Source organism: Microcaecilia unicolor, chromosome 9 (assembly GCF_901765095.1).
Source record: "Microcaecilia unicolor chromosome 9, aMicUni1.1, whole genome shotgun sequence".
NCBI classification, from domain to species: Eukaryota; Metazoa; Chordata; class Amphibia; order Gymnophiona; family Siphonopidae; genus Microcaecilia; species Microcaecilia unicolor.
Window position 1 is genome coordinate 79,726,599 of NC_044039.1, and position 22,271 is coordinate 79,748,869.

The 22,271-nt window shown below is 49.3% G+C and overlaps 1 protein-coding gene across 1 annotated transcript in view; it reads left to right on the plus strand.

The window, feature by feature from the left end:
- The window catches only part of EFCAB6 (EF-hand calcium binding domain 6), a 1,149,121-nt gene that overhangs the window by 174,740 nt on the left and 952,110 nt on the right, over nt 1–22,271 (plus strand). The window lies entirely within an intron of this gene.

Sequence of the window (22,271 nt, forward strand, 5' to 3'; positions counted from 1 at the left end):
ACACACTCTTTGTCTATCATACTCTATCTCTCTGTCGCACACACACAGACACTCTGTCTCTCACACAAACACACATACACTCTGTCTCTCTCTCATTCTCTCTCTGACACACATACTCCATCTCTCACACACACTCTCTCTCAAACATACACACTCCGAGGAAAACCTTGCTAGCGCCCGTTTCATTTGTGTCAGAAACGGGCCTTTTTTACTAGTGAAATAATAAAATAACATAGGATGTTGATGCGTCACACTTAAAAAAAGTCCAACACTATTGATAATGGATTCATGATTGAAATCCATAATTTATTTCTACTTGAATAGATGTGAGAGATAAAAGTACAAAACAGCTAGTGCACTATTTTCTGATCTACCTCTTGAAGGGCTATCAGCGACACAACTAAACTACATTTCGTAATAATCTCCACCGAACTCTTCCACTGAACGCCTGCTCTTTGTGGTCCTACCACATGAACATTACCATATCACAACTTCACCTTGTATTTGTATAAACCGGAGTCTCCGGCACTATGTAAGCCACATTGAACCTACAAAGAGGTGGGAAAATGCGGGGTACAAATGTAACAAATAAATAAATAAATAAATTCTCTTTCGCTCATTTCTTCTCCAAACTCCAATCTTCTTCCTCTCCATCCCAAATGTTCTCTCTTCCATCCAGTGTGAATATACAAACAACACCCCCCCCCAAAAAAAAAATTCCCCAGTCCATTTTTCACACTATGCCCCAATTCTTTTCATAAACGACACACCCAACTCCTCTTTCACATCCCATTGCCAACCCTGTCTGTCACAACTCTACATTAAATTCCCCAAGGGTAATAATGAATTTCCAAACTACATGATCAAAGACCTTCTCTAAGTCAAAACTGACCAGCACAGAAGGCCTTTTCCGCGCTTCCACTGTCTCCAAGGAAGCCATTAGAGCTCTGATATTACTTACCACTGACCTTCCTTTTACAAAACCTACCTGAGGGGACGCAATTAAATCTGGAAGCACCCTAGCCAACCGATTCGCCAATATTTTCACATAAAGCTTAACATCACAATTGAACAAGGAAATAGGTCTATAGGACCCTACCTCCATCCCATCCTTACCGGGTTTCAAGAGTACTATCACTTTAGCAACATTAAGCGAGTCTGGCATTGTTCCAGAAGTTATCATAACATTAAATAGATTAAGCAAAGGAAGTGTCACCCGTTGCCCGGAGGAGCTGCCCCCCCCCCCCTTATCCCTCATTTGTAAAATCCTGGAGGGTCCCCCCCTTCCCTGCACTAACCTGCTCATCAATGCACCCGCTTTGTTCCCGTATAAAAAAAAGTTGATGTTGATAATATGCTTGTGACTTCCGCGCCCTCGAAGTAATTCATTCAACTCTCTTTGAGAAGCTAAGAGGGCCCTTTTCTTTTCTTCCGTTACTACCTCCCCAAAGCCCATCCGCCGAACTCGAATTTCTTGTTCTAAATGGAGGATTTCTCTATCCCTCATTTTCCTAGCTCTAGCTCTATAAGCTATAATCTCCCCCCTCATTCCCATCTTAGCCATTTCCCAATACAAGCCTTCTTGTTGTTGATGACCACTATTATGCACCTCAAATTCCTTCCCTTTATCTCCCATAAAGACCCTGAACTGCGGATCCTGATAAAGCTCAAAGGGGAAACGCTAACTGCCCCTCCCTCCCCCAGTCCCAGACACTTGCAACTGCACCCATATTATCGAATGGTCTGAGATCTCACAGGGTCCTATCTCCGCTGTTGGTATTCTGGAAAACAGGCCCCGGGAGACCAGAAAGTAATCAATATGCGATTGCATCCAATGTGCCCTTGACACATGTGTATAATCCCTATGCGTCGGGTGTAACACTCTCCATACATCAATTAAATCCAATGTCGAGCAGAGGAAGGGCAGGCCTCTGGAGAACTAACTTGACTTTGAAGCTTGTTAACTACTTTTATCTAACTGAGGATTATAGACCTACTACGCACCCAATTGTAGAGGAATTAAGTACAAGACCTACTACGCATCCAGTTTCTCCTTTTTGGGCAGCCAGCTTTGGAACGCTATACCCAGACCAATCCGATTAATAAACAACTTCTTGCCCTTTAGAAAAATGCTGAAAGCTCATCTCTTTAAGCAAGCCTACCCAAATGCCCCAACCTAATCTCGCCAACTTCCACCCCCAATTCTGTTCTGACTTAAGTACCAACCTCCCATCCTTCTCTTTCCATCTCTCCTTAATTTTATCCCTCCTTACCCTTTCTCCCAAATTACACTATCCTGTCCTGTCTACCCTCTTTTATCCTAGTCATATATTATCTACTTCAACTTATCATTCACTACTAAGCCCAACTTTACATTGTTTTACTACTGTTTTATTAACATTCTATTACTTTGTACTTCAAATTACTATGTAAGCCGCATCGAGCCTGCATTATGTGGGAAAGCGCGGGGTAAAAATGTAATAATAATAATAATTAAAATCTCCCCCAAGAATAATATTTCCCTTTTGATAGGGACCCAGCAGTCCTATTAAAGTTTTGTAAAATTTATGGTTGAACACAAAATGTTCCAAAAATGTAGGTGGTATTTCCCCTCTCCATTTCCACCAATACATATCTACCCTCCAAGCTCCGTTTAACCGACTTTATACGCAATTGCAGGCCTTTTCGGAAAAGCATCAGCACTCCCCCTCTTTTCCCCACCGCCGGGGACCCCACCATGATCTCTACCCACCTTTTCTGAAATTTACTGTGCTCCGCCGCCGTCAAATGCGTCTCTTGGAGAAATACAACATCCGCTTTGTGTCTCTGCATGGCCTGCAGAACTTTTGTACGCTTAATGGGTGATGAAATCCACCCCACATTCCAGGATATTAGTTTAAGTGTTCCCAGCCCGCTCTCTTAATTTATACATACAACACAACCCATATATCTGAAGTATGAGGACACCCCCCCAGCCACTGAGTGTCTCTCCCACCAGTACCTCCACTTGCCTTCTGTAACAACTTTCCCCCCTTCTGAATTCCATAAAAAAAAACAAAAAAGAAAAACCAGCCCCTCCCGCCCTCCCCCTCCTTCCTCCCCCCTCTTTCCCTCCTCCCCCTCTCCCCTTTCACTTTTTCTGCTCCCGAAACACCAGAATATAGTTCTCCTTAGAGAACAGGTCACGCTCCCGGCCCCCTCCTCCCCCCAGCACCATCTCTTGGATTATATATCATATATATATCATAGTCCCACTAAAAGGTCGTTATCCCTTTCTTTATGCTTACATATACCCAACAGTAAGGAGTTTAATCACTTCCATATAATAAACCAAACCGTGAACCCGGGGTCTCCCCCAGCTTTACTCCCCAATCAACACAATGCGTCCCAGAGCTCTCGAACCTCTGTCTTGTAATTGTTGTTCAATATCTCAATGTCTCACAGTAGTCCGCTCTGCTTTAAACCTTCACCATCTGCATGCCATCCAGCTTTTCCTGCTAATCTGCCTGTCTCATGGACTCCGCTGGCTACTAGGTTCCGCTTGCCCGCTCTCCTGCTCCACTCGTTTTTCCATTTTATTAACAAACTGTAAAGCCTCCACATGCAAGCTGAAGAAGTGTGGCTTGCCTTCATGCTAAATTCTTAATTTAGCTGGAAACATCAAGGCAAAACTTGCCTTCTTTGCATACAGACGCTTACAGACTTCTGCAAATTGTTTGTGCTGGGCCGCCACTGCAGCCGAAAAATCCTGAAAACAGAAAATACTGTGTGCTTCATATAGCACCTTTCCTCTTAGCCTCCATTCCCGCAAAATTTCTTGCTTGTGAGCATAATTAAGCACTTTACATATTACAACTCTCGGTCTCTCCGTGTTCTGCCCAGCCCGACCCAACCTATGTGTATGTTCTATTTTCAGCACATTCTCCAGCCGATGTAAGTTCAACGCTTTAGGCAGCCACGTTTCAGGAACTCTCCCAACTCCACTTCTCGCAAAGACTCCGGCAGCCCAATCAGCCTAAGGTTGTTCCGGCGTGATCGATTTTCCAAATCTTCCACCTTCGCTTCTAGCTTGTCCAGTTTTTCCTGTATGTCTTTTTGTTTGCTTTCATACTGCTGACACTGGTCCTCGACATCAGACATCCACTGCTGGAACCCCGGCAGGTCTGTATGCAAACTTTCCATCCATCTGCTCTATTTGGTTGAAGATTTTCTGCAGCTTTTTGTCCACAGATGTTTCCAACAAGCTTGAGACCTCAGCAGCTATCTCTGCCACCCAGGCGGAACTCACTGACTCACCCGAGGCACCGACCTCCGCCATCTTGCCATCGCCCATGTGGCTCCGGGCTTCCTCCTTCCGATTTGTTTTAGAGGCCATTCTGCCCCTGTCCCAGGCTCACAAATCAGGTGCTCACTGCAGAGGTATTCCTACCTCCTTCTCTTGTACTTTGTGGGTTTTCAGACTAGATTTGATGGTGCTGGGGGTAGATGTTATCCGAGGGGCTTCCTACCCTCAGCCTAGCATCATGTGACCTCCACTTTTTAATGTTTTAATGTCAACCCTGGGGAAGTTCCTCGATTTGGCTAAGGACCATCTGTATTTTATGCAGATAGTATGATGATAATCTTTCAGTTACCGAACTCTGTTGATGCAGGTATTGAAGAGGTAACAAAATACTTTAGATTGATGGAACAGTGGGCATCTCAGTATAAGCTGAAATTAAATACTAGTAAGACAAAGATTCAATGTTTCACTTCCCCTTCAATAGAGCCGGTTATTACATCATTAACAATTTTAGGTTTGCACTTTGTACTGGAAACTTCTTTGAGGATGTTATCTTTGAGGGATTATACTGGATAATCAACTTATTATGAAGAATCAAATTAAGCAGCTTACCAAAAGGTATTTTGTCAAGCTGAGACAATTACAATGCATAAAAAAGGTAGTTCGACGAGGACAAGCAGGCTGTATTATTCTCACATGTGGGTTGACGATCTGCGTCGGCCCAGGAACCTGCATTTCACATAGCAAAAAGTTTGCTAGAGCCTTCTGAGCGTGTTGTGCGCCAGACCGTGCATGCGCATAGTAAATTCCAGCCCGCCACGCATCCGTTCTCCTCAGTTCTTTTACTTCCGTGCGAGGAGCAACAGTGTCTCCGAGGACAAGCAGGCTGTATTATTCTCACAGTAGTAAAAAAGGTCTGTTTCTGAGATTAATGAAACGGGCGCTAGCAAGGTTTTCATCGTAGTGTGTATGTTTGAGAGAGTGTGTGTGAGAGTGACTGTGTGAGAGAGAGTGACAGAGTGAATGTGCAAGTGTGTGTGTGTGACATAGAGTGAGGCTGTCTGTGTGAGAGTGTGTGTGTGAGAATGAGAGGGTGTGTGTGGATGATTGAAGTACATAGGTGTGTGTGAGTGAGAGAGAGAGATGATGTCTGTGCATGGCACACTGTGCTTGTGTGTGTGTGAGTGTGAGAGATGTAGATTTTGCATTTGACAGTTTTGTGTATGAGGCAATTTGTGAGGAAGGCGGCGAATGGATTTTTTTTTTTTGGGGGGGGGAGTCTCATGGAGTCTGTAGGTGTGTGTGGGTGTGTGAGAGAGACAGATGTTGAACTTTACTGTTACACGTTCTGTATAGAGGGGTTTGGGAGAGGGAGTGTATGCCTGTGAGTGAGAAAGACAGATGCTGTGTGTCCATGGCAGTGTGTGTATGTTGGTGTGGGGGGTTTGGTTTTTTGGGGGGGAGTTTGTGAGTTGCATGAGCAATTATTGGTGCCATTTTTGTGTTGGGGGTTTGTTGGGGGGAGGGTACCGAAGGCTGCTACATGTTTTTTTTTTTTGGGGGGGGGGGGGGGGGGTGAGTCACATATGGAGAGCAGGAGCATGGGCATCAAAATGGTTTTCTTCTGTCAGCGATGTTCGTCTTCTCCGTGCTGCAGTGTAAGTGACCGGTTCTGTGTTCATCGTCCTCCCTTGTTCCGATGTAGTTGATTTTGATTGCAGGTTGTTGATTGGTCCTCCGTGCGTCTTAGGTCGGGGTCCGTTGTCTAGCAACGTATTGGCGATGGAAGTCCTTCCTTATTTCGTGCAGGTCGAATGGGTGAGCGATTCGGTTCACTGAGTGTCAGTGCTCCGCCCTCGACGTCATCACGTTGTGACGCGAGGGCGGGGCACACACTCATGGGGGAACAGCGATCTACACCACCATGGAAGTTGGAGACTTGCGGCTTCTGGCTTCATTAGAACGTTGGAGTTGTGAATTATGTCTGGATGGGGCGTGGCTGAGGGCGGGTCTATGAGTGAGGGTGAGTGGTGCTGACAGCCTAGCCTACCAACAGTTCAGGGCTTCAGTGCTTCACTGCCACGGAGTGAGCTTCAGAACGTTGGAGGTGAGAATTATTTATATAGATGTGGGTCGGCGATCTGTGCCGTCCCGGGAATTGGCACTTCACATAGCAAAAAGTTTGCTAGAGCCTTCTGAGTATGCCGCGTGTTGGACCGCGTATGCAGCGAGTATCTTCCCGCCCGCTGCACGGCCGTGCTCCTCAGTTCTTTTTCTTCCGCACGAGGAGCAACAGCGTTTCTCTGTGGCTCCTCTGTCTGCCCGGGAAAGAGCCTTGACCGTTATTCGGTGATTTTTTTTCTAATTTTTTCTTCGAGTTCTCCTTAGTTATTTTCATTTTGTTGGAAAAAAAGGTGTTTCCTTTATTTTCTTCTTAGTTTATTTTTGCCCCAGTAAAGTTTCCTTTTTGTTCTCGTTGCGGCCGCATTTAGGCTGCTTGGCTGGGTTCCTCCCTTTTGTGCCCTCTTTTCCTGGCACAGTTGAGACCTTTGATTTAGCTGGTTCTGTCTTCCCTTCCATCGAAGACACCCAGTGGCTTCTAGCGTTGTACTCAGTGCAATCGGACCATCTCAGGCACAGATACCCATTCCTGGTGTATCCAGTTCCTTGGGCCTGACCATAGGCTAGCTTGTTGTGTCCTTTGTGTTTGTATGAAGAAAAGGACAATTGGCTTGAGAAGCCGAGACAGAAAAAAACATTTTGGGGCTCGGTCCGGTCCTTCGACGTTGGCATCGACATCAGTATTGAGGTCGGCGTCGTCAATGTCAGCATCGAGGGACGCATCAACGTCGGGAGTGGAGGTACGCATGGCTGCTGAGAGGCCATGACATGCTATGCGGGCCCCCCAGGACCGTCCATCATTGGACCCGACCCTGAGGCTACGTGGGGATTCGACGTTGCCCTCGCTGGCACTGAGGAGTCTCAGTGAGGTGCATCGGGCAAAGGCTAAGAAGCACCAACACCGTTCTCCTTCGACGCAGTGTGCTGGGAGCTCCGGAGTGCTGAGGGATTCAGCACCTAAGAAGCGTTGGCGCCGGGAGGACCGCTCCCCCTCCATACAGGAGGTGCCGACGCATTAGCCTCTCAGCAGTCCGGTTCCTGCTCCCGAGCCTTAGGCGATTCTGCCACCGACTGCTCCACCGGCCCCACAGCTTTCTCTGATGGCGGCTCTCGACGAGCGCATACGGGCCTTGCTTCCAGAGCTCCTCGAAAGACTGCTGCGCCAATCTGCTTCGGTGTCAGGTGCTTGCACCCGCCGTGATGTCTGCTGCAGCTGCATCTGGCCCTCCACCCGTGGTAAGGCCACGGAGTTCGGTGCCGCTTGCGGCTCCGGTATCAGCTGCTACCCAGGTCGACTCCCCATTGACGTCAGTGGAGGAAGCTTCGCTGCAGTCCATGCGGGGGTCGGCCCCTCGACATCGCCAGCGAGACCATGTGTCGAGGCAGATTAGGTCTCAGAGGACAGTGAGGGAAGTGCTTTCCGACACTGAGGAAGAGCGCTTGTGGGAGTCAGAGGAAGATCCCAGGTACTTCTCCTCAGATGAGTCCTTTGGGATTCCCTCTGAACCTTCCCCTCCGCCTGAAAGGAGACTGTCTTCTCCAGAGAGCCTCTCCTTATCCTCTTTTGTACGGGAAATGGCTCAGGCCATTCCATTCCCCATAGATGTGGAGGATGAGCCCAGGGCTGAGTTGCTTGAGGTCCTGGACTACACCTCTCCACCTAAAGAGGCAGTGACAGCGCCTTTGCATAAGGTACTCAGGGAAGTCCTTATGCGGAACTGGGCATCCCCTCTGTCTGGTCCCGTAATCCCTAAGAAGACAGATTCCCAATATTGTATCCAAGGTGTACCTGGGTTGGTGAGGTCTAAGTTACCTCATAATTCCACGGTGGTGGACTCCGCTCTCAAAAGAGCCAAGAGTTCTAGAGACTATGCTTCGACGCCCCCAGGCAGAGAAGCTAGGACCTTGAACTCTTTTGGGAGGAAGATGTATCAGGCTGCTATGCTCGCTGCCTGTATCCAGTCATACCAGCTCTTCACAAGCATCCACTTGTGGGACTCGGTGTGGCAGCTGTCTAGTTTGGTCGATGCCCTCCCTCCGGAGCAGGCCGAACCTTTTCCCCAGGTGGTCAGGCAGCAGAAGGAGTATCGTAAATTCCTTGCCAGGGGCACTTATGATACTTTTGATGTGGCACCCAGAATCTCTGCTCAAGGTATAGCGATGCGCAGACTCTCATGGCTGTGTGTCTCTGACCTAGATCACTCAGTCCAGCAGAGGATAGCGGATGTTCCTTTCTGGGGGGGGGGGGGGGGGGGAGATAATCCTTTTGGAGAGAAGGTGGAAGATCTGGTTGACCAGATCAAGAAGCACACTTCTCTCTCGCACCGGGCGCCTTCTGCTACCACCTTCTCAACTAGGAAGTATTTTGATGGGTCACGGAGTGCTCCCTAGTCCTATTCTAGGCGTAGGTACATTGCCGCGTCTCGCCAGCCTACTTAGGCTTAGCCCCAGTGCGTTCGTTCCCGTCAACAGCGTGTGCCCAAGGCCCCTGCTGCTCCCCAGCAAAAGCAAGGGACAGGCTTTTGACTGGCTCCAAGAAAGCATAGCCGCAATACAAGTGTCCGTGCCGGACGGCTTGCCAGTTGGGGGGAGCTTAATGTTCTTTCACCAAAGGTGGCCTCATAACCTCCGACCGGTGGTTTCTTCAAATAGTCCAGTTAGGATACACCCTCAATCTGGAATCCAAACCTCCAAATTGCCCACCAGGAGCTCAATTGTACATTTCCCTGCACAGGCAGGTACTTGCAGAGGATCTCTCCACCCTTCTAAAGGCCCATGTGGTCGAACTCATTCCACCAGGGGAAGAAGGGCTTGGATTCTATTCCAGGTACTTCCTTGTGTAGAAGAAAACGGGGGATGCGTCCCATCCTAGACCTAAGGGCCATGAACAAATTCCTAGTCTGAGAAAAGTTCAGGATGGTTTCCCTAGGCACCCTTCTTCCCATGATTCAGGAAAATGATTGGCTGTGCTCTCTGGACTTAAAGGATGCTTACACGCACATCCCGATACTTCCAGCTCACAGGAAATATTTTCGATTTCGGCTGGAAACGCAGCACTTTCAGTATCGCGTACTGCCATTTGGCCTAGCATCAGCTCCCAGGGTATTCATAAAATGCCTAGCAGTAGTTGCAGCTTCGCTACGCAGACTGGGAGTGCATGTGTTCCCTTATCTCGATGATTGGCTGGTGAAGAGCACCTCGGAGGATGGTGCTCGGGAGTCCATGTGGATGACTATTCAGGTGTTGGAACTACTATGGTTTGTAATAAATTACACCAAGTCCCATCTCACACCTGGTCAAGAATTGGAATTCATTGGAGCACTGCTGAACACGAAAATAGTTTGGGCCTATCTCCCTGAGACACAGGCAGACAACCTTCTGTCCCTGGTGTCCACGGTTTGGGCATCTCAGCAAGTCACAGCTTGGCAGATGTTGAGACTCTTGGGGCACATAGCCTCCACATTTCATGTTACTCCCATGGCACGTTTGCATTTGAGATCTTCTCAATGGAGCCTAGCTTCCCAGTGGTATCAAGCTGCTGGAAGTCTAGAGAATGTCATCCAATTGCCCACCGACTTTCGGAATTCTCTTCAGTGGTAGACCATTCGATCCAATTTGACCATGGGACAACCATTCCAAATTCCTCAGCCACAGAAAGTGCTGACAATGGATGCATCTCTCCTAGGGTGGGAGAGTGAAGGGGGGGTGGGAGCGGAGGGCACTTTAAGTAGGGAGTTGAGGGTGGCGAAGAGGCGACGAGGGTTGGAGCCAAGAGAATTGGTTAGTTGAGAGTAATATTCCTGTTTGGCGAGGAATAGGGAAGACTGGAAGGAGGAAAGCATGAATTTGTAATGGGTGAAGTCTGGCAGGGTGCGACATTTCCTCCAGAGTCGTTCAGCAGATCGGGTGCAGGAGCGAAGGTAACGGATGCAAGGGGTTAACCAGGGCTGGGGATTAATGCGCTTGGTGGGGCGAGAGACAAATGGTGCTAGGGTGTCCAGGGCAGTGGAGAGAATTTCATTGTAGGTAGAGACAGCCGTGTCGACAGATTCAGAAGTTGAGATGGAAGGGAAGAGATTGGAGATGTGAGAGGATAGGGTAGGGGGGTCGACAGCTTGGAGATTCCTGAAGGCAGTGGTTATAGTTGGGCGAGGTTGAGGGGGAGGGTGGTGAAGCGTGAGGGTGATTAGGTGATGATCTGAGATTGGAAGGACTGAGGTGCAGAAGTTGGAAGGTGAGCAGGAAGAGAAGAGAACGAGGTCTAGACAATGGCCATTACGGTGAGTAGGGGTGGTAGAGCATAGTTGGAGGTTAAAGGAGGATGTCAGAGAGAGGAATTTAGAAGCGTAGGAGTTGGATGGGATGTCAACGTGAATATTAAAATCACCAAGAATGAGGGATGGAGATGAGGGATCAAGAAAGACGGTGAGCCAAGCGTCGAAGTCAGTAAGGAATGAGGAGAGGGGCTTATCAGGGGGGCGGTAGATGACTGCAACTCTGAGTGGAGTCGGGTAGAATAGCCGGATGGCATGAGTTTCGAAGAATGAGAAACAGTGAGACTGTGGCAGGAGGAGGGGTTGGAAACTACAGGAGGGTGAGAGAAGAAACCCAACGCCTCCACCGCGTGCATCTGGGCGGGGAGTGTGGGAGAAAAGATATCCTCCATGGCATAGGGCTGCGATTGAGGCAGTGTCATTAGGGGTTATCCAAGTTTCAGTTAAAGCAAGCAGTTGAAGGGAGTGGGAGATGAATAAATCGTGGGTGAAGGAGAGTTTGTTGCATACTGAGTGGGCATTCCATAGGGCACACGAGAAGGGGAGGGAAGCGGGGGGGGGAGAAGGGGAATAGGGATGAGATTGGAGGCATTCTGGGACCGGTTACGTGGATATGGAGAGGAGAGGTGAGGGGGACCTGGATTGGGATTGATGTCACCTGCGGAAAGTAGGAGAAGGAGTAAGAGAGTGCGGAGGAGGGTGGGGGAGGAGGGTCGACGAAGATGACGAAGACGGGATGTGTTAAGGAGGAATGGGGATGGGTTAATGGTGGGGAGGACGTGTAAAAGGTTGAGAGCTAGGAATGATGAGGGGGGCAGGAGAGCTGGGGAGTGGACGGGAGGGGACAAGGGTGGGCAATGAGTTCCTGAGGTAGACAGGGGAGGGGGGAAGATGTTAGGAAGGGACAGGGCAATGAAGAGAATGTGTATAGGGGCCATATATAGGGCTAAGGTGGGTGCGGATAAATGTGAAGTGGCTAAGGTGATAGGAGTAGAGGAGGAAGGAAGGCTAGGACTGGGACAGCAGGCAACAGCTAAGGCATAGGGAGTGATAGTGTCTAGAGGAATTCAATCAGCAGTTGGGATAGAGTAAAGGAATTCAGTCAACAGTTAAAGGAGGTGTTCAATATGCTTCAGAAGTCGAGGTAACAACTTGAGGATTTAAACATTAGCATTAAAGCAGTTCAATCAATAATTAAAGTAGATTACAGTGAGGTGCAGCTAAGCCTAAATGCTAGCAATATTGCAGATTGAAGAGCGGCAATTAATAAAGCAAATAAAATGAGGATTTGCGGTGAGGTGCAGTTTAAGCCTCAAAGTCTACAATATTGCAGAATTTAAAAAGCAATTAGAACAAGCTGGAACAGGCAGGGAGAGGCTGGATCAGGTGGACAGGAACAAGCTGGATCAGGGAGGAGCTTGATCAGGCGAACTGGAACAGGCTGGTGCAGATGGCCTGGGACGAGCTGGATGAGCTGGGTCAGGCGGGCTGGACCAGGCTGGAGGAGGCGGACTGGAACAGGTTGGTGCAGATGGACTGGGTTGAGCTGAATGAGCTGGGTCAGGCGGGCTGGAACAGGTTGGAGCAGATGGCTGGAACAGGGAGAAGCTGGATCTGACGGACTACGGCTGGAACAAACAGGGAGAAGCTGGATCCGACGGACTACGGACTACGGCTGGAACAAGCAGGGAGAAGCTGGATCCGACGGACTGCAGTAAGCTGGAGCAGGTAGTAGGCGGGTTGGAACAAGCTGGAGTAGATGGCTGGTATAAGCAGGGAGAATCTGGATCCGGCTGGGTCGGGCGGACTGCGGCTGGAACAAGCAGGGAGAAGCTGGATTCGACGGACTGCGGTAAGCTGGAGCAGGTAGCTGGAACAAACAGGGAGAAGCTGGATCCGACAGACTGCGGCTGGGCGAGCTGGGCGGCAGGACTGGAGCAGGTAGGTGGAACAAGCAGGGAGAGGCAGCAGGTAGCTGGAACAAACAGGGAGAAGCTGGATCTGACAGACTGCGGCTGGGCGAGCTGGGCGGCAGGACTGGAGCAGGTAGCTGGAACAAGCAGGAGAGGCAGGAGCAGGTGGCTGGAACAAACAGGGAGAAGCTGGATCCGACGGACTGCGGCTGGGCTAGCTGGGCGGCAGGACTGGAGTAGGTAGCTGGAACAAGCAGGGAGAGGCAGGAGCAGGTAGCTGGAACAAACAGGGAGAAGCTGGATCTGACGGACTGCGGCTGGGCGAGCTGGGCGGCAGGACTGGAGTGAGCTGGAGCTGGCTGGAACAGGTGGACTGGAACAAGATGGGGTAGAGGAGAGCTGGGCAGCAGGGCTGAAACACTCTGGAACAGGCTGGATTAGGTGGGCTGGAACACTCTGGAACAGGCAGGATTAGGTGGGCTGGAACAGAGGAGAGCAGAGTGGCAGGACCGGAACACGCAGGAAAAGACGGAGAAGACGGACTGGAACAATCTGTGGCAGAAACAAATCACTTAGCTTGCCGTCTGGACCTGGAGCTCCGTTGAGGTTTAAACGGTGGTGCGTTTAAACCTGGACGAGTGGTGATGGCCGGCGATGGAGTCTCCCAGTCGGGCGCTTAGGCGCCGCCACGCGGGCAGGTCGCGTCCGCGTGGACGGGTTGATGGGCAGGTGCGCCAAGCCTGGTTCCTGGCGGGCTCTCTCCTCGCTCCGCTGTGACTCGATTCCCGGGCAATTCCTGCCGGGGGGCGCGACGGCGGTGCGAGGGTTCCCGGGTCGGCGAGGCTGAGGCCTGGTCAACCAGGGCACCCACTCGAGAGGATCCCTCCCGGGCTGTTCTGCCGAGGAGTAGGCCGTCGGACCGTGAGCTTCTGGAGCGACTTCAGCCCTGTTCCGTGGGTGGTTCAAGGAGCCATCCAGATGTGGCTTTGGGCATGCCGTCACGGCATGTTTCTCCAAGCCACTTATCTGGCAGGCGTAAACAACAGTCTGGATGTCAGGCTGAGCAGGGTAACGCAACCTCATGAATGGTTGCTGAATATGGCGTAGCCCGCAAGATCTTCCGAGCGCGGGGCACCCCCTTGGTCGTTCATTTTTCCACTTAAATCAATCACAAGGTCCCTCAGTTCTGTTCCAGGCTTCAGACCTATGATAGACTAGCGTCTGATGCCTTTCTCCTACATTGGGGAACAGGCCTTCTGTATGCATATCCTCCCATACCTCTGGTGGGAAAGACTTTGCCGAAACTCAAGCAAGACCGCGGAACCATGATTCTGATTGCACCCTACTGGCCGCGTCAGATTTGGTTCCCTCTTCTTCTGGAATTGTCCTCCAAAGAATCGTGGAGATTGGAGTGTTTCCTGACCCTGATCACTCAGAATGAGGAGTCGCTTCTACATCCCAACCTCCAGTCTCTGGCTCTCATGGCCTGGATGTTGAGAGCCTAGAATTTGCTTCTTTTTGGTGTTTCAGAGGGTGTCTCCCGAGTCCTGCTGGCTTCCAGGAAAGATTCCACTAAGAGGTGTTACTCTTTCAAATGGAGGAGGTTTGCTGTCTGGTGTGAAACGGGCGCTAGCAAGGTTTTCCTCGGAGTGTGTATGTTTGAGAGAGTTTGTGTGAGAGTGACTGTGTGAGAGAGACAGATTGAATGTGTGTGGCTGCAAGTGTGTCTGTTAGAGTGTGTGTGAGATTGACAGTGTGTTTGAGTGGATATGTGAGCCACAGCGAGAGTGTATGAGAGTGAGAGAGTGTTTGAGAGTGACTGTGTGACACATAGTGAATGTGATCCAGTGTGAGACATAGCGTGTGTTGTAGACAGTGTTTGAGAGTGAGAGAGACACAGAGTGAGAGAGAGAGAGAGAGAGAGAGAGTGTTTGAGAGATAGTGAGTTTGACAGAGATACATCCCCCCCTCCCTCTCTGTGTTCGAAGAACCCCCTCCGTCTGCCTGTGCCACTGTGTTGTCGCAGGATCCCTCATCTCCCTGTCTGGTCAGTGTTCCCCCCCCCTCCTCCTCTTATGTCTCCCTGCTGTCCTCCTGTCAGGGCTGTGGATCCCCCCTCCCCCTTCGTCTGTGCTGTGAGGACCCCCTCCCCCGCCTCCATCTGTGGTCTCTGGACCTCTTCCGGCCCTCATCCTCCCCCTCCTTGTGCCTGAACTTTTGCTTAAGGGACTTTTGGGGAGGTGGGGGGGGGGGGGGGGCGCTGTGGACAGTACTGGGCAGGCACTGTGGTTTATGCGAGTGCCAACGATATTCAGCACTGACCACCCACATTGCTCACTAGGTTAAATTAGGACAGCTCAAAATTGCTTAACTCTGATTCTCTGAAGAAGCCCCTGATCCCCTCCTGCCACTCCCAAAAGCTCCTGCCCTTCTTATGCTTTCCCTCCAGCCAGCCAGACCCAACACCTCATCCCTCCATGGGCTACCATATAGTTTTTTTTTGGGGGGGGGGATCCTGCTTAGCGCCTCCTCCGCGCGATGCACCCCCCCCCCCCCCCCCCGCCGCCATCCCACCCACCGCGATGCACCTGGCCGCCGGCCTCCCACCCATCGTCACCATCGCGCTCACCGTTGCGTAGTTTTGCTGGCGGGGGACCCAAAATCCCGCCAGCAGAAGTCCTGTGTTGTCTGAGTCTGACTCCTGCGATCTTCGGCGTTGCTAGCCTGTGCAGGGCGGGGTTGTGTGCGTCTGACGTCCTGCACGTGCAGGACGTCAGACGCACAGAAGCCCTGCCTGCACAGGCTTGCAACGCCGAAGATCACGCCATAGTCAGCAGACAGGACTTGTGCTGGTGGGGTTTCGTGTCCCCCGCCAGCAAAGCAACGCGACGGTGGGTGGCTTGGGGGGGGGGGGGTTGCACCTCCTGCATTCTGCAGCTTTGGGGGGGGGGCGTCATTGAGCGTTTTTGCTGCATGAGTGTTATTGCTCCGCCCTCTGCGTCATCACGTTTGACGCGTGGGCGGGGCAGACAGTCATGGAGCAAAAAAGTGGTCTCAGCCGCCTCACTTTCGAACGTTGGGAAAGTGAGGCTTCAATGGAACGTTGGAGGTGCGTTTTATATAGAGAGATTAGCGTAACCTGGTACTGACACGGCTTACTGGTGTAACTACTGACGCATGAATGCAGTAAAGGTGTGCATAGGTTACATGCATAACTGGGAGCCCCACCCACGTTATATCCAAATAGGACCACTCAAGGGATGGGCTAGGTGAGGCACTGGCTTAGAGCGCCAAGGCTCAAGGGTGCCGAAAGCCTGTTTAACTAGCTCCCCTGTTCCTCCAGCATCAATCCACAACTCCTGTATAATGATTTCAGCAAACTGTGCTTTGCCTGAAATGCATTTTGTAGGCGTTGTCCAGTTTTTATCAAATATCTACAGACACCTGACACAGGTGATTGTGCTGAAACACGTAGGGCTCCTGTTGAAGTTGTAACTGCCTCTGTATGTTTAAACAGCTCACTCATGCCCAGATGATCGAAATCCCCACGCTGTTCCAAACAGCGCTCTATAAATAGCGCTGAAACAGCGCAGGGCTTTACCGCCACTATGATCAGAGATAACAACATGCTGATTTATATACGTTACTATCTCTGATTACAGGGTAAAGTGCAAGAGGATTGTGCCTGAGCAATTCTCCCGCACTTGTTTGACAGTTCCAGCCTGTCAAAAGCCCAGACCTGTCAAACAAAGGGGCTAGAGGTCCGTGGGACCACCAGACCTCCAAACAGCAAAGCCTTGGTGGCCTAGTGACCCCACCGAACCCTCACCCCAAGCCTGTGAATCGGGGGCTGGAGGTACTGCGGACCTCCAGTCCCCCCGACACCTCCCCCTGACACAAGTTCACTGGTGCCTGGAAATCCAGTGGATCTCCACCCCCCTAATCCCCTTGCTCCCTCTCAAAATAAAGCCCTGATGGCCCAGTGGGCCGCAAACCAAGTCCCCCAACCTTGTGGTCTAGTGACCCTCTTCCCTGCCCCCATACCTTTGTTGGAGGAGGGAGTAGTACACTTCCTGCTCTTCCAGCGCCACCTTGAAAATGCACTGGGCAGGGCTGGGCGCCGCCATTTTCAAGGCAGCGCTGGAAGAGGAGGGAGTGTACTAATCCCTCCTCCAACAAAGGTACAGAGGGATGGGGAAGAGGGCCGCTAGACCAGTAGGTTGAGAGGCTTGGTTTGCGGCCCACTGGGCCACCAGTGCTCATTTTTGGGGATGTGTGGGGGGTTAGGGAGGAGCTACAGATCTACTGAATCTCCAGCCCCCGTGAACTTGTGTCCGGGGGGGGGGGGGGGGGGGGGTTCGGGAAGCCTGGAGGTCAGCCCCCATGTCACTAGCTTGGGGTGGGTTGGTCAGGATTCCTGCTCCTTCAGGAGGGTTTCTATTAGGGGGAATGAGTGGGGGACTACTAACATGCAAATGCATGCTGGACAGGGCTTACCATTCTTCCCCAATAGTCTGCAAACCCTAACGCCAGCTCCGAGCTAGTGCAGGGTTTGCAGCACACAACGCGCCAATGTTTGATATGCTGCTCACTGATCATTGGGGAGGAGTAAGCTCTTTGAGCAGGGACTGTCTTTCTTCTATGTTTGTGCAGCGCTGCGTATGCCTTGTAGCGCTATAGAAATGCTAAATAGTAGTAGTAGTAGGAGTATGTTTAGCATGGATTTGCATTCTACTTGTGGTAAGAGCCATGTTTAGGATGCATTTGTACGCTAGTTGCAGTCACAGCCCATGAACGCATTGTTTCATGCACTCAGGTGCTCTGAACATGGGGTAGTAGCAAACGCAGGCGCTAGTATGGCACTAATAGCCTCTAGCACCTGCATTAGCGTCTGATCAACAGCCTATCAGATTGATTTCAACTGATTTTTTACATTTGTCCTATATGTGTTTTTGTCATTGTTTGTATAATAAATTGATGGACAGAGCAAATGGTAGTGTTAATGAGGGAACAATTTTCTACCACTTCTGCTTCTGGCACTTCTTTTTCTAGGTCATCAACCTTTGCTGTTAATGCATCCAATAAAACTGCAGTTTCAGAGTAGTATCAAGATTGTCCCATTGCTCCTTATAGATCTCCAGTTGTTGCTCTATTTCTTCAACTCTCATTCCCAGGTCCTCAAGACCCGCATGCGGGTTCTGGATTAAGGTTTTTAACTCAAATGTTCTCTCTGCAGCATTGTGCTGCAAGTCCAGCTTTAAAATGTGAAGCAGTAATTTTAAATCCCATTTTGTCAAGGGGGATGTATCCACTCGAGTGCGCGGCTCCTCCGCTGATAGCTTGACAGACTCTGGCACAGACAGTACTTCAAGCTGAGGCTGCCATCATGGCGATGATGTCACCGGAAGTCCTGATTAAAATTTTTAATCAGACAATTATTTATTTTCCACCGTAGCTCACAACTCTCCATTGCCCTGGGTATAAAATAAGTATCTGCACATTATATGTTAACTGCTTTGATTGTAACCACAGAAAGGCAATATATCAAATCCCATTCCCCTTCTCTTCCCTTCCCTAAATGACTGATAATCTCCCTCCTTCCCACCCCCAGCTTCAACATCTCTCCCTTTCTCAACCTTTACTCCAGTATCTCTCTTTCTTTCCTGGGGTCCATTATCTTTCTCTTTCTCCCTCCCATTGTCCAGCACCTCTTCCTCCCTCTCCTCCACCCCCATGAGCAGTGACACAAACTTGATGGTGAGCAGCACCAAGCTCATCTTATGGCTTCTGAAGCTCACTGCCTCAGTCATAGCTTCCATCGGTGACCCCTCCAGTTCTTCTTGTTTGTCTGCAGCTCCCACTACTCCCACACCCAGGGTTTAGCATCCCCTCTCAATACCCCTGCTGGTCTATCTTAAAGGTATATTCTGCTGGCCCTAGGAGTGGCAGTGTTGCATATATGCTGCCTGCGGCCTACTCTGAAGTTTTCTCTCTGACCTGTCCCGCCTCCTCTGACATCATTTCATGTTTCTGCCTTGGCGGGACAGGTCAGAAGGAAAGCTTTCGACCAGGCAGCAGGCAGCATATGTACAATGCTGCTGCTGGCAAGGATCAACACAAGACCACCTTTAAGGTAGATTGGCGCAGGAGGGGGAGAGTGATGTTGAATCGCGGATGAGGGGGGGGGGGGGATGTTGTGGACAGGGTTGGGAGTAGAAGAAATGTTTGGAGGAGACAGAAGACATTGCATTGTGATTATTTTTTTTTTTGTCCATGAAATTTTTATTGAATTATATAAAATATTTGCATTACAACATGGGTAAATATAACAATCTCATAGAAAGAGCATTCTCAACCTATAAAAGTTAGAGAAAAAAGGAAGAGACTAACTACAAGGCATGGGTTGGAAGAAAGTAACAGTATCTGAATGCAAAATTGTCATTTCTGTGTCTATGTAAAGACAGGAATAATGTTACAGAGAAAATGTAGGAAGGTATAAATCAGTGTTATTATCTTTGGCATAAGCATCATTTTAAATGTCTCAAGACGACCCCACCATGTTTTTAGATATACTGACTCCTGAAACAGGCATCTTGTTGCCGAAACATGATTCCGTGTTGAGTCTGTATGTGCTTTTGATATCTATTCAATAAATCTGTTATCGTCTACCTGTTATGTTTCTGCTAGCAGGCTGGGGAGGAGTGGGAATGTCTCTGCTAGAATAGCTGGGAGGGACTTACCTGCCATTGGTCAGCTCGAGGTGTAGCTGACGTTTGCAGTGCTGACGTCAGTATCCAGGGTCTATTTGTTACCTGCTAGCCCAGGGTATGGTGCTTTGGCGTTTGAGCTGTGTGCTTGCCTATAGCCTGTTAGATAGCTGTGTTTGTGAGCTTGTGCTGTGGAGGAGGGGGAAGCACCCGAGTGTAGTTTTGGGTTTCAGAGCAGCTTCCTGGGTTTTTTCTCTTTGCTTCCCTGCTGTGGCCCCTCCCCTTTCCTGTAGCTGGTGTTTGTTAACCCTTTTGTCTCTGGTTCTGAGTGTGTTTATGTGCTGTAGCCAGTAGCTTGCCTCTGGCTTGTTTTTTTTTTTGTTTAGTTCTGGGTTCTGCCTGCCCAGATCTGATTCTCAAAGGGGTTCAGCTTCTCCTAGTGCTGCTGCGGGTTCTGGAGTCCCTAAGCCCTGCCGGCTGACTGCAGGTAAGGGCTCAACCCTTACTGAATGTTAGTTAAGTGCAGATGAAGACTGTTAGCTGCCCCAGTTTCTGTGCCTGCTGTTCGTAGGGAGTTCCGGTTGCCGCCGGCTGGTTCCTGTGTCCTCTACCTGTGAGGAAGCCTGTTCCTCTCCTTGAAGCTGGTGTCCTTGGTGAGTACACTGAAGGCGGGCTCTTGCTACTGTGGTTCAGTCTACCCTGGGCTCCCCTTGACTTCCTTACTGTTGGGGGAGGGGAGGGGGGTCTGGGCTCAAGGGCTCACAAGCGGGGTTGGAGTACAGCGGATAGATAACACTACCTCTGGACCATCTGTTATTTGGTTGGCCAATGTCCCTTCCCTACTGATTTAAAAACCCTAGCCATGGAGCAGTTCAGTACTGAACACTGAAATCCCACTTCACACTCTTATAATTTCAGAGTCCAGAGGTGCTTAGCTGATCATTACATTTTTTGGCAGAATATTTTGTTTGGATTGTGATTTTTTTCTGCAACCCCTTTTTTTGGATTGTGATTTCAATGACCCCAGTACTGGCTAGGTAAATGTCATGTCAGGATATGCTAGATAATTAAAGATTCTAGATGAAATAAATAATTGCTTTATGGAGAAGCTGGTTCAGGAGCCAACAAGAGAGAATTATTTGAGACCTAGTCCTTAGTTGACCTCAGTGAATGCAGGATTTGATGCGAGAGGCAGCAATATTGGAATCACATCTACAATATAGAAAGATTGGATGGTAGTCAATGTAATGCCAGTTTTTAAAAATGCTTCTGGGAGATCTGGGAAACTACAGACCAGTGAGCATGATGTCAGTGCTGAGCAAAATGGTTGAAACTATTAGAAAGAATAACATTACTAAACATTTAGGAAGACATATTTTAGATTTAACCAAGGGAAGTCTTCTCACCAATCTGCATCATTTTTTGAAGGTATAAATAAATATGTGAACAGAATGAGCCAGTTTATGTGGAGGGGTATTTTCCAGGGCTGTGGAGTCGGTACAAAAATCCTTTGACTCCGACTCTTCAGTTTATGGTACCTCTGACTCCAACTCTGACTCCTCAGTTTTTAATATGTATTTTTTTTGCATGTTGACTGAAAGAGTGCAGCATGCAAGGCTGCATGTTAATGTTTTCGTTTAAAATCTATGTCATTGTGACTTTTTATTTTATTTATTAAAGAAACTATAAATATTCATTAATCCTAAAGTTTAAACAAAAAACACACATAAAAAAACAAGGTTATGTTTATTGTTTTTTTATCAAGTATAAAGTCATCATAGCATTAGCAAGTATAAAAATCTGGAACAACCACATCCTTTGGAAATTCTAGAAAAACATCCTTTGGAAATTAGAGCAAAATCAAAGTTAACCTACATAAACCAAAAACATTTGGAAAACCTAAAACAACTTACAGTGGTGGAAATAAGTATTTGATCCCTTGCTGATTTTGTAAGTTTGCCCACTGACAAAGACATGAGCAGCCCATAATTGAAGGGTAGGTTATTGGTAACAGTGAGAGATAGCACATCACAAATTAAATCCGGAAAATCACATTGTGGAAAGTATATGAATTTATTTGCATTCTGCAGAGGGAAATAAGTATTTAATCCCTCTGGCAAACAAGACCTAATACTTGGTGGCAAAACCCTTGTTGGCAAGCACAGCGGTCAGACGTCTTCTGTAGTTGATGATGAGGTTTGCACACATGTCAGGAGGAATTTTGGTCCACTCCTCTTTGCAGATCATCTCTAAATCATTAAGAGTTCTGGGCTGTCGCTTGGCAACTCGCAGCTTCAGCTCCCTCCATAAGTTTTCAATGGGATTAAGGTCTGGTGACTGGCTAGGCCACTCCATGACCCTAATGTGCTTCTTCCTGAGCCACTCCTTTGTTGCCTTGGCTGTATGTTTTGGGTCATTGTCGTGCTGGAAGACCCAGCCACGACCCATTTTTAAGGCCCTGGCGGAGGGAAGGAGGTTGTCACTCAGAATTGTACGGTACATGGCCCCATCCATTCTCCCATTGATGCGGTGAAGTAGTCCTGTGCCCTTAGCAGAGAAACACCCCCAAAACATAACATTTCCACCTCCATGCTTGACAGTGGGGACGGTGTTCTTTGGGTCATAGGCAGCATTTCTCTTCCTCCAAACACGGCGAGTTGAGTTCATGCCAAAGAGCTCAATTTTTGTCTCATCTGACCACAGCACCTTCTCCCAATCACTCTCGGCATCATCCAGGTGTTCACTGGCAAACTTCAGACGGGCCGTCACATGTGCCTTCCGGAGCAGGGGGACCTTGCGGGCACTGCAGGATTGCAATCCGTTATGTCGTAATGTGTTACCAATGGTTTTCGTGGTGACAGTGGTCCCAGCTGCCTTGAGATCATTGACAAGTTCCCCCCTTGTAGTTGTAGGCTGATTTCTAACCTTCCTCATGATCAAGGATACCCCACGAGGTGAGATTTTGCGTGGAGCC